This window comes from Castor canadensis, chromosome 13 (assembly GCF_047511655.1).
Source record: "Castor canadensis chromosome 13, mCasCan1.hap1v2, whole genome shotgun sequence".
Classification (NCBI taxonomy): domain Eukaryota; kingdom Metazoa; phylum Chordata; class Mammalia; order Rodentia; family Castoridae; genus Castor; species Castor canadensis.
The window spans coordinates 44175037-44188271 of record NC_133398.1 but is presented as its reverse complement, the minus strand read 5'-3'; the positions used below and the strand labels follow the sequence as shown (position 1 = coordinate 44188271).

Here is a 13235-nt window from a genome sequence, read left to right as displayed (position 1 = left end):
GAGAGTCCCAAATGGTTGCTAGAAGCTGAGGATATTGAGGATATTTGAGAGGAAGGCTAGGGTTAAGGGAGGGAGAGGGGATGCAGTTATAACTGCAGGAAGTCTTTCATACACTAGGTAATTTGTAGTCTAAACTATGAGGTCCTATAGTAATATGTTTTTATCGTATTTTCTAAGTACATAAAATTGCTTTCTCAAGACCACCACATTATCATCTCTTTTTAAAGGATGAATTCTGATTTATAATTAGAGTTGGACTGGGTGTCTGTACTGTACTTCAGTGCTGAGATGTGCTTATGACCTATTTTTGTGAACACTTTGGAAACATCTGCTCCATATTTGAAGAAACCATGTGTTAATTTCCTTTTTTGCTCTGTCCCCTTTCCTCTTTATTCTCTCAATCTTTCTCAGCCATTCTCTCTCTTTCTGTCCCCCTCTCTCTCAAACACACACACACACACACACACACACACACACTGAATGTGAAATTTGAACTGAGCATCATTAAGTTGCTGAGTCTTATCCATTCTCTAATGAGTTTTTATAAAGATTAAACATTTAAAGTCTCCTTTCTTTTTTTTTTCCTTACGTAAAGAGCTTCAACAAATGTAAAAGTAAAAGGTATGGCAGCTCGTGCCTGTAATTCCAGCTACTTGGGAGATGGAGGTACGAGGATCGTGGTCTGGGGCTAGCCCAGGCAAAAAGGCAAGACCCCATCTGAAAACTAAAGCACAGAAGGCAGGAGACAGACTGCTTGTCTAGCAAGCATGTGGCTCTGAGTTCGAAATTCCAGTACTGCCAAAGCAGCAACGACAAAAAGTGAAAGAAACTTCTTTATTCCTTCCCAGGTCCGATGGCCCAGGATTCCTTTGTCAGAATTTGTCCTCATCAGACACCTTCTCTTTCCTAAGATGTCTGAGTCTGAGGCCATTTGACTGGCTTGCTCAAAGCTAAGGTAATTCTTTATCTTTATGTTTTTTGTAGAGCAGAGAGATGGTAGGGACAAAGTTGTATGGCATTGTCAAAATGATTTTAATAAAGTTCCACATTGTATTTTTATATAGAGTCTTGAAAATAAGTCTTTTCCTGCTCGGCCCTGTGTGGCTCCATTCACACCAGTGACAGCACAAGACCCTGGTTGATAAGGAACTTCCAGCTGAGCCACAGTCAGCCCCCTTCCTTCTCACAGGTGAAGAGCAAGCTGTCTTAACTGGGCAGTCAGAGTGGTTGCTGTCTCTGGGCGCTAGTCCCCAGCATCCCTGCTTTCGGGATGTGTCAGAACTGAGAAGAAGAGCCACAACACTTCTTCATAACCATCCGACCCTATCGCCATCCACAGTGATCTCAACGTTCTTTGAGATAGACATGTAAATAATGCTCGCTCCACATCACCATAGGCCAGGCACCATGTCTAATGACATAATTTATTTAATCTTAATCTTAACCCTGTAAGACACATGCTCTTATTATCTCTATTTTATCTCTAATGTACTATTGAGGAAACTGAGATTTGAAGAAGTTAAATGATTTGCCCAAGATCACAGGTACTAAGAATTTAAGGAAAGGGACATTAGCATTTCTTTTGCAAACCTAGGGGCTTGCATGTGCTAGGAAAGAACTTTACCACTTGAACCCCTCTCTCAGTCCTTTTGTGCTTTAATTTGTTTTTGAGAGGAGTTCTAATTTTACTCAGGCTGGAGGATCATGAACTCACAATCCTCCTGCCTTTGTTTTCTATGCCATACTTTGCTCATCCCCAGAAATATCAGGTTAGGTCCAAAACTGAAAGAAGCTTTTACAAACCAATACAGTAGTAGAATTAATAAGAAGGAGGTGTTGAAATTCTAAACAATATACTGATTGCTTCTCTTTTGTATCCTAGAGGATCAGAATTTAAGATATTTCCTCTAAAATTTTTATTTCCTCCAAATGGGTAAAACAGAACTCTAATAAAACAATAAGAATTCCTAGGGCTTATCCTGCTTTACTGCTATGCCATACACTGCTAGACAGAAAAGGGAGAAGAAACACAAAAATTAAAAGCAAGAACTAATAAATTAGAAATAAAACTATGCAATTATACTTTAACAGTAGCTAATAAAATAAACATACCACTTGCTAGCTGGATCTGGCAGAAGACAAAGAAAGTGTAAATATTGATTATGGTTTGATAAAGGGGAGAGAACTGTAGCTATAGCGGAAATTAAATGAAAACCTAGATAAAGTGATTGATTAGCTAGGAAAACATGACTCCAAGATTTACTTAAGAAGTGATAAAACTCCTAAACAGATCAATAATAATGGAGGATATTAAGAATGTTCTCAAGGAGCTACTTCTTGAAATAGTGCCAAAGTCAGATAGTTTTAAAATTAAATTCATTACCATTAAAAGAACAAATTGCAATGCTAATTCCAATGGTATTTAAAGCATATCAGAATGAACAAAATGCAGGACAATTCCTGATTATTTTACAAAGCTAGAGTACACTTATCTAAATCCTGAGAAAATTATTATAATAATTTTATCACCTATGATGAATGGAGAATACCCTAACAAATCCAGCAGTATGCTACAAGACTAATTCATTGTGGCAAAGCATGGTTTATTTTTGGAGAGAAAAGATGTTTTAGTATTAAAGCATTATTATAACAGATCAATGGAGAAAGACCATATAATCCATTTAATATATGCTTACAAAGCAGTTGATAAAACCCAACATTCTTTCCTCATACAAGAATTTAATAAATAGGGATTGTATAATCCTTTCTTAATAAAATGTGAATTTATATTTATACACATACATATTATATGCATGCATATATACATATCAAGAGATTAAAATAAAATATTAAAGGTCACTATGATGTTTAGACTTAAAGGAAATATTCTAGAAAATAAAGCCAAGATCAATTTAAGTATGACTTTTATTATTAGTGCAATTTAATATTATTCTACATGTGTTGACAAATATGGTTAGCTAATGGTATGCTGGCTGTTAAAATAAGGAAGGAAATTCTGTAATCATTTCAGGTTGCCATGGAAACTCAAAATGATGAAATAAAATTTAATTAAAAAAATCTTAAAGCAACAGAGGTCAATATGAGAAGGGGATCAGAAACTAGTGAAAAGGTCAGTTAGATATGAATCAATAGGGGATGTAATACATTTGTACAGGGAAGCAATGCTAGGAATTTCTTTGTATAGCTATCCTTATCTCAACTCGCAAAAACGCTTTGTTTTTCTTATTATTGCTTATACTTTCTCGTCAAAAAAAATCCTATTTACCATGGAAATGAAACCATAGAAAAAAATCTGAAGATAAATTTAATATAAAATATAGACCTTGTAGGAGTTACAGGCTAATGAAGAGTTGAAATTTAAATGGGCATATTTTGGTCTCAAACTAGATCACTCAGCATTATAAAGGCATCAGAATTCCCTATATTAATCTGGAAATAAAGGCTGTTCCCTTCTATAAAAGTTCAAAATTTAAAAATTCAAAATTGATTCAGAACAAATATATATATATACACATGCATGTATATTTACATGTATACATACGTATCTATATATATGTTTATGCACACACACACACACACACATACATGTCAAGTGTAATGAGGGCTTAATAAGCCTTCCCTATGTAAGACATAAAGTTCAAATGGCACATCAATGAGCAGATAAAAGGAGCAAAAAAGAAAAATCCAACATAAACCCAAGTACATATGAGAATGCAGTGTAAATAAAATTGGCATTTTTAATTAATAGACACATAGTTAACTATTAATTAAATGTTAGTAGGACAACTGGAGGCTATAAAAGTAAAGCTAAAGCCAGAGCTTTACTTTATTCTTTACTGGAAATTTTGCATGGATCAAATATTTAAATACAAAAGATAAAAGGCAAAACTATTAAACATGTAATTGGATATATTCATAACTTGGGGTAGGAAATACTTGACACCTGACCACATCTAAAAGCCGTGATGAAAACTATAATGATGAAATCACTATGATAAATTTGAACAAATGTCAAATCAGAGCTGGGGATGTAACTCACTGGTATAGTAATTGCTTAGCATGTGGGAAGACCTGGGTTCATCCTCAGTACTAAAAAAAAAATCAGAATCACCTGTCAGTCTTCCTTAAACAATATAAACTGGCAGGCAACAACTTCAGCATAAAATAATGCAGTATAATTAGAAGCAAAGGACTAATATGTATGATATACAAAATGACTCAATGTTAATAATAAGGAAAATATAATTACAAATATTCAAATTATTAAAACATTATGAAAATTTAATCAGAGAAATTATGATTCATCCCTCAGAAAAGTAAAATGTTCATGTTTATTATAAGACATTTATAATTCCTGAGAGTTTATATTTCCACAGCTTCCCTAAAGGCAATTTGGATATATCTTGTAAAATATATGTCAAAATTTTGACCTATCAATTTCACTTGGTTAACATTTGCATAAGTATATATATGTATATATACACAGATATATGCTGATAATTCTTTATTACTGTTTTGCAATCATAAGGCACAGGAAACACTTGAAAACCCATTAGTGAGGGTTGCGCATATATTTTGTGATATATCTATCTGTGTGATGGTAGACCTCTACCCGTGGCAATGGAAATAATTCTGTTTTCAGACCTTATTGAGATTATTTATTGCTATCATCCAGAGCCTAGAACATTATCTAGCACTTACTAATGTTCAATAAGTGTTTTCATGTTGAATGAATATATTGTTATATGAAAAAGTAAATTGCAAAAGAGTATGCAACATGAAATCACATCTATCAGAAAAAAAATTGACATCTATCAGAAGTCAATCTCTTTAAAATAAGTACAGTATTTCTAATGGTATTTATTTCACTACATATTTTTGCTTTCTAATATTTCTATTTCTGTAATTTCAAAAATGTTATGATAAACATGTCATTAAAACATTGGAATATGAAGAGAACACTCCTCTATTTCTTCATGCTGAAGTTGTGTTATTTGGTGTCACTTAAACTTAAATTCTTTGCAATTAAATTGATAATTACATGATAAGATGCCACAGTGTAGTCAGTGTGATGTTATATCCTGGGAAAGACAAAAAAAGATGAGCACTATCAAGGAATTTTCATTAAACAAAAGTTATTAAAATTAATTTTAAATTAAAGAAAACTAATGTAATAAGAGATAAGAGTTATCTCAACTTCATGAGTTGAGTTTTACAAATCACTTTCACATACACATTCATTTAATTCTTACATTGTTATTTACATTGTAGAGATGAGATGAGATGAGTCATGGTTAGAAAAAATAAAAGAATCATATTCCAGGAACTGGGGAAGGGCAGATAAAGGAGATAAAGGAGAGTGGTGCAGGGGGAGAATTCAAGTATGATATATTTGATACATTGTAAGAACTTTTGTAAATGCTATAATGTACTCCCACTCAGCACAACAATAAAAGAAAAAAAATTTTAAAAAGCAATAAACAATTTTATTAAACATAGAAAAAGAATCATAATAATCAATGGAAAATCAATACTTGAACTTGCTTTCATTACTTCATTGATTACTACAGCTTATGATAACCACCACTACATATCATAGGTGTGCTTCTAGCTGAGGAGACAGCGCCTTTCTAGATGAAGGGGAAGACACAAAGGAAGAAAGGCATTAGATAAGGGAATACAAAGTTTTATGTAAAACATAATTGGATAGCCTGTTCTTTATTACCATGGCATTTTGTTTACTTGTAATACTTCTTTTACCCATAAAGAAAATCGACACTTTGGGTTATATTATTAAAGCAATGTTTCCCCCCTCGTCTCTGTGGGGTGAAATTCAGTTGAAATGGTTGTAAATCAAAAATGAATATATGCTGATCCAAACGTAAAGAAATTCTAGGAAGCAAATATGGTATTTCCAGTTCTGAACAGTTTGCTTTACTTGGACACATGCCTATGAGTGGGTTTTTATTTATAAAGACACAGGATAGATGGTATATCATTTTCCTGTTATGGGGAAAACGAGGCTTTATTCAGAGTATTGTATTTCTACCTGCATTAAATCTCTGTGTTTCCATAATGAAAAAAAACTTTTGTGTTCTAATTAATGATAGTGTACAATTTATAATATAAGGTTGTGAATTTCCCTTTGCAGTATTCCCTTTTCAAACACCTACGGACTTGTAATATATGTTCCAATTACACTTACAGAGGTAATAGTCTTATACAATAGTGCCCTAATATTGGATTACAAATAATGCCCTAATATTGGATTACAAGGAAGAACACAATGTCAGGTTGGTACAAAAACAGTTTTTTTTCAATGAAGAAAATTGAAAACAAAATAAAACTGAACTTGTTTTATTTCTTACTTTCAAGAGAAGTTTTAGAAATAATTTGCTTTATTTTTTAATCAGTGAACCCCTTGTTAGAAGGTGAAGGGGAAATGTTAGTATTTTGCAGTTGCTACTGGGTTTTAATTTTTCCTTGTCAATTCCAGTAAAAATTTATTTATTGGTAGTTTATTAGTAGACAAATCTTATTGAGCATATTAAAACTCATTAAAGAAAAGACAAGGAAAATACAAAAGCAATAGACACATAATTGTTTCCAGCTTTAAGAAAATAAGTGTATATTGATAATGCACTCAATTTACTGTAAGAATCCAACTGTTCTCTGCTTAGATTTCTAGTAAATTCAACAACTCTGGAAGGTAGCCAGGAGTCCAGAAGTAATGAGAAATAAGATCTCCTGAAAAACCACATGCTATGTGAAAGGCTGTCATGAAACCATGTCATAAAAGCGTCAGTTATGCTCTAGTTTAAGATCTCTTAACTTTTCCTTTGCACACAATTCCAACAACTCATATTTTGTATGTCTACATTTACATTCCTCTATATTCTCTCCACATTGGTCAGAATGATGTTTTTAAAACACAAAATATAGCCAGGCTCCGGTGGCTTGCATCTGTAAACCTAGCTACTTGGGAGGAAGAGATCAGTAGGATCATGGTTTGAAGCCAGCCTGGGCAAACAGTTAGCGAGACCATGTCTTCAAAAGGCAATCACAAAAATGGGCTGGTGTAGGCCCTGAGTTCAGTCCCCTTGTACTGCAAACAAAACAAAACAAAACAAAACCCAAAACAAACAAACAAAAATACCCCACAAAATAGATCATGCCTATCTCTGAAACACCTGAATTTAAGATATGCACAATGAAGGTTTGTGGAGATGAATAACCTTTTTATCTACAAATTTTTCTTCAAAAAAAATGTCAGAATAAACAAATCACAAACTGAGATTTAAAATAAATACACACATATATTTACAATTATATGATAAAAATCAGTATTGGATTTCAGCTAATAGATGGTATAAGACTAATGCCATGGAGTGAAAGGTTGTGTCTTTTCTAAACTCTTGAGTTAAAATGCTCACCCCCAATATAATGGCAGTAAGAGGTGAAATCTTTGGGAAATGATTATACTATGAAAGTGGATTCATGAATAAGATTTGAGCCCTTATAAAATGGACTCAAGGGAGTTCATTTACTCTTTCTATGATGGATGGTAGGACACAGAGGTGCTTCTATGAACAAGGAAAGCACCCTCACTAGGTAATGAATCTGCTGACACCTTTATCTTGGCCTTCAAGTTTGTGAGAAATAGATTTCTGTTGTTTACAACCCACCTGTCCATTGCATTTTACTATAGTAGCTTTAGTGAACTGAGACAAAATTTTCACTGATTTTAATCCCATCTTATAATAATTTTCTACAATAGAAAAGATTTTATTAAATCAAGTATCTAAGAAATTTGGGGGACTCTATCCTTGCTTTCTGGGTGTAAATAGTTTTTTAGCTTCCCTGCATATACTAAATAATTATATTTTGAGAACAGTAATATCAGACATGGGTGGCTTCAAGGAGCAAAAATAATCCTCCTTAAACTGGGGACAAGGTCAGAAAAATGTTTCTTCCTCCAGCAAAAATAATCCTCCTTAAACTGAGGACAAGGTCAGAAAAATTCAGTGGAGAGCAGCCATTCTACAGAGCAGTTTATAAAAATGTAGTAGGCCTAACTAGTATTGGTAAAGAAGTTATTATGCACCAGGCAGTGTACTAGATATTTTTAAGTATGTTATATCAGTAATCTCTGAATATCTATATCTAATCTTATGATTTTTATCCAAGTTTTGCAAATGAAGTTCAGAGAGGTTTAAATTTTCCATGGAAAATAAGATTTCTTTCAAATCTCAGGTAGATCAAAATACAAGTAATATGTTTTCCTGTAATACCACAAAGGAAGAGAATTGCTAGTTTGAACTGAGTTTAGGAAAATTAAAATCAAAAAGGTATAATTTGTCCATAATTAGCCAACAATAGCCAGTGAAGAGACTGTGTTAGGTAGGCTAGAGCATACCAAATGCTAGAAACAGAACTATTTAACGGAGCAAGGATACATAGTAGACCCTGGGTATCCATGGTATATGGTCCCAAGGAAACCTCCATCAAGAGAAACGAGGAATGCTCAAGATGTGTAGAATTCAGTCCTGTACTGCTGCCCAACTTCTGTTAGTCATTGCTTCTGCCAGCAAATCTAAAATTTTCACTAATCACTACAATTAAGCACATTGACTTTTACCTCACTATTTTGGGCACTATTTGCTTTTCCAGAGGCATATTTTCCCAAAATTAAGAGTAAGGAAATAGCAAATCATACAGCAATTCAAACACAACTGATGATAACACAAAACTGATTGACAGCTTCTTTGCATCAACTGAGCTGCGTAATTTGCATGTGGGAATTACAAATTTTTGTTTTTGAAAATTTATTTTTGACCAGACTTAGTCAGTCATGTGTAATAAGGAAGGCTTACTGTTTCTTTAGTCCCCTGGATAAACCATATCAATAATGATGATGGTGCCAGCTTACATTGTAAGTAACTGAGTACTTTCTATGAAGCAAACATTGGGCTAAGTATATTTATACAATATATCTCATTTAATTTTGAAAATTGTATGAAGCAGATATTCCTCTATATATTCTTGAGAGGAGAAAAGTGGAGCTCAAACATCTTAAAGAATTTCTTGGTGGAGCACAAAATTTGAATTACACCTCACCCAGGAACTTCCTAGTTACTTATATATTTGCTCTTGTAAATATATGGCCCAGATATTAGCCTAGATAACGAATATTCAAGCTTTTGAGAGTAAAAATAGTGTCTTTTTAGTTTACTAAGCATCTAAAGTAAGTTCAATTATTATAATTCAGTCCCTTAAAATCTTATTATCCTGTGAACAAATGACAAAGAAAACAACTGAGTTTCTGAGATGGCAAAATTGAAGCACAAGGAGACAGACTGTACTCATGTAAACCCCAGCATCTCAGGTAATCTCTTTGAAAACTGTAGTCGATTGCAAACACAGTGGGGTTTTTTCAAGTTTTGTAGACACTTAATGAAGTCTTCTAATGGAGTAGCCCATCCTCCCATGAAGTTTATCAACGGAAATTTTCTCAGAGGAGGTCTATCAGAAGAAGTGAAAAACTCTGGAGTGCCAATAAAGCATTCTCAGGTAAGAGGAAAAATATTAAGGGAAGGTCAAAGGCAAGAGTCTTCCAGTTGATAAGGTAGTCTGAAGGCAAGTAAAGTGGGCTTTATTTCTTCCCAGTCCTTTCCTTCCTCAGAGTCTCATATGTCTTTCCTTCAGCTTGCTCTCCTTTCTCTTTTACAATTGGATCAAAACTCCCTTAGGGCCCAGGGGAGCACATCTAATAGACAAGGCTGTGGGTGGGAGGAAGGCTTGTATTATGCTATCCTAGGGGATAGCAATGAATGGTCACCCTGGCATAGATAAGAGGGGCTCCCTTTCCACCTGCTATTTCCACTTAGAGCTCCTCAGCATGGGTGCTCAGCAGTTCCCCAGGATACCCTAAGATAGAGTTTCACAGGGGAAGAATCTGTGAATTTACAATATAGCTGAGGAATGTCCTTCTCAGTGTATACATAGAAGAGGAATTATTAGTTTAAAATTTTGCTTCATTGGTAATATTTATGAAAGGATGTCTTGAAAAAATGCTTTTATTTTGGTTATTCTTCATTCCATTATTCCGTTTCAGAGCAAAGAGAAAAATAAGAATAGAACAATAAAATAAAGCTAAAAGGAAGTTTCATACAGACATTCACCTGAGAAGGATAGATTGGAATAACTGCTGAATTCTGAGACAAGTTGTCATTTTTATGCTTGATTTGGTGGATAACAAACTGCTTTATATATGTATAAAAATGGTAACTGCAAATATTTTTTTAATTTTGTTAGTTGAATTTTAGTTGGTGTATAATATAAAATATTTCATTTTTGTTTTGTGGATTATTTTTTAAATAGCTCAGGTCTGGACTGTGTTTTCACATAAATATTATAAAATTTTCAGGTAAATCAACAGAGGATTAAAATGCTGGAAATTATGTAATGGCATATTTGAAAGTCAATTAAAATTCCATTAGCACAAATACATAACTAGTTCTTGATTTCAAATAAGTTTTCATGGGCATATGTACATATTTTCTTTTTTGTTTGTATCTTTTTTTACCATTTAATAAGCATCTATAGTTTTATTTTTAATTCAGAAATAATTATGTATACGTCAGGGTACTATGTGATGTTTTGATATATATTTATATTGTGGAATTATTTTTAAGCATTTTTATTAATATATGATAGTTATACAGAGGTTTTCCTTGTGACGTTTCCACATATACATATATGGTACCCTGGGTTGGTTCATCCACTCCATTATTCTCTTTATTTTTTCACTTCCCTTCTCAAAATGACTTTGACAGCTTTCAATGTTTCATATATGTACACGTATAGAAACTACCACAACAATACTCACCCTGCTTTGCCCTCTTCATTTGGCCTCCCCGTTCTGCTGTCACTTTCTGCTCAACATGACCTGTTTTACATTCCTGTCCTTCATTGTTTAAGTATCTGCTCATTGTTCAGTAGGATTTGCCTTGGTATATATTGTAGAATTATTAAGCTAAGTTAATTATCCAATTCATTTTTTCAGTTGCTTTATAAATCAGTTTTCTGATACTAAATTTTGTTGGTCTCCATTCTTGACCATTATGAAGAGAGAGAAAAAAGAGTAGTCTAATACAAATGGAGTTTTTAAAGTCCTTTATAGCCTTTTGTGATTTCCTGGGTTCATTTAGAACTCAGATAAATAAGGATCAATTGGCATGACTTTCTACTAAAGATAAAAATATTTCAGATAAGTTTCAGGTGACTAAGATAATTTGTTATTTGAATATAGTCCGTATACCTTCTCTGGTAAAGTAAGCCATTATCCACAGGGGCATTTAACCAAGACATTTTTTTTAACTAAACAAAATGTCTGTTCAGTGAGGATAAATTATTTAGTTTCTAACTTGAACTCACTGAACTTGAGATCCTGGTTTCTGCGATTGCTGAGATGATATTGTGCTGCTGAACTAAAGTAAATATCATTCTCTGGGAATGTGCTTCAAAAAGGAATCCAGTACAACTGAAAAGGAACCAGTAATGCTAAAGCATGAACTTTCATACAGGTATTGTCTAATGTTTTAAGAGGCAGGGAAGATATGCTGCATTGAGCACGTCTACGTGTATCTTGTAATCACTGGAATCCACTGCACTTCATTATCATAATGTCTGCCATGTGTGATATCATAAGAAAGTCTCTGACTTGTAGTGAGTTTCTGAAAGGGGGCCCACTCACTAACAGTGATGATGCTTGGTCCTAGCATATTAAAAAATAAGGTAAAAAGGAGAAAAACTGAAAAAAGAAGCATTTCTAGCTGCCAAATTATTTATTGCCTCACCTATGTTTACCAATATAGACAAAATTTTACCCTAATTATCTGCTACTTTTCTGTTCCTTCTATATCAGTCTCCTACCACCTATCAAGTCACACATCTGAATTGTTCTATAAAAGAAAATAAACTTTATGTCTGTCCTTCCTGTGCTCCTCCCCAACTTCTGCTGTTACTCTTCCCATTGTGACTCAATAATCTAAAAATGTGCTGTGTTTGAACTGAAAATCAGGAACCACACTAGCTGTATCTCAATTTATTAGCCTATCTAGTGCACTAGGACCTTACTCTTCTCATTATTTCTTTCCTGGCATTGAAATTACCCGTGTTCCTATGAAGTGTTTGGTGTTATCAAGTATTCCAATTTTGGTATCTCCAGTGGTTTCAGGTGAGGACTTACAGACTCTCGTTCACTGCATTAATAATTAGACAAAGGCTCCACTCAAAGGCTTAATGTCACAGAGGCAAGATTCGGAGGATAATAGAAGCACATAATACATTCTTAGAGTGAACTTTCTAATAGATTTTTAGTTGTAAAAATTAACTTTATCCTTTTTGTTGAAATCAATGGTGAATAATATTTTTCAAGGAAAGCTAATTGTGCCTTGGCCCAAGGACCACTTGGAAAAAAAAGGAGGGTCTTATAATAAGTAGCTGATAAAGAGATTTTTGTGCATCGTATCTAGAATTATAGTTAAGAAAGAATTGTTGGCAATGAACTTTTAGTATTGTTTTTCATAGTTATTTTACCAGGGTGCAAAAGATACAATAAGTCTAAATGCAATGATCATTTTCATTAGATAATGGGTGAAAGAAGGACAAATTTTAAACACTAATTTCTTTAAAATTACTTAGCACCAGTTTAAGCTAAAGGACAGTATCAGCCTCATTTCTTTTAGATGTGAAAAAAAGGTGATGGAAATTGAGTGGCCTTCTTAAGGCTAAAAATAATATAATTATTATAATTCTCAATCTCCATCTATATTGTAAATAGAGTGAGAAGGATTCATGTATAATAGGAATTAGCTAGAATATTGTTTAGCTGGTAAGAAGCAGAATTCAGTCATCTATGATTCAATATCTTAATCAGACTCTGTAAGAATACTGTCAAATCATACTTAAGAGCTTTCCATCTTCACGTATTTTTCATTATTTATTTTCATCGCTAAAAAAATTAACTCACACAACATATTCTAATTAATTTCATCATACAAAAGGAGAGAAGTTAAAACAAGAAAGAATTTCTGGCTGTCAAATTATTTATTGCCTCACCTATGGTTAGTAGTATGGACAAAATTTTACCCTAATTATCTGCTACTTTTCTTTTCCTTCTGTATCAGTCTCCTCCCCCCATCAACTCATAT

General features: G+C 33.4%; 1 protein-coding gene across 36 annotated transcripts in view; it reads right to left on the bottom strand.

The window, feature by feature from the left end:
• The window catches only part of Lingo2 (leucine rich repeat and Ig domain containing 2), a 1208229-nt gene that overhangs the window by 211392 nt on the left and 983602 nt on the right, over positions 1 to 13235 (bottom strand). The window lies entirely within an intron of this gene.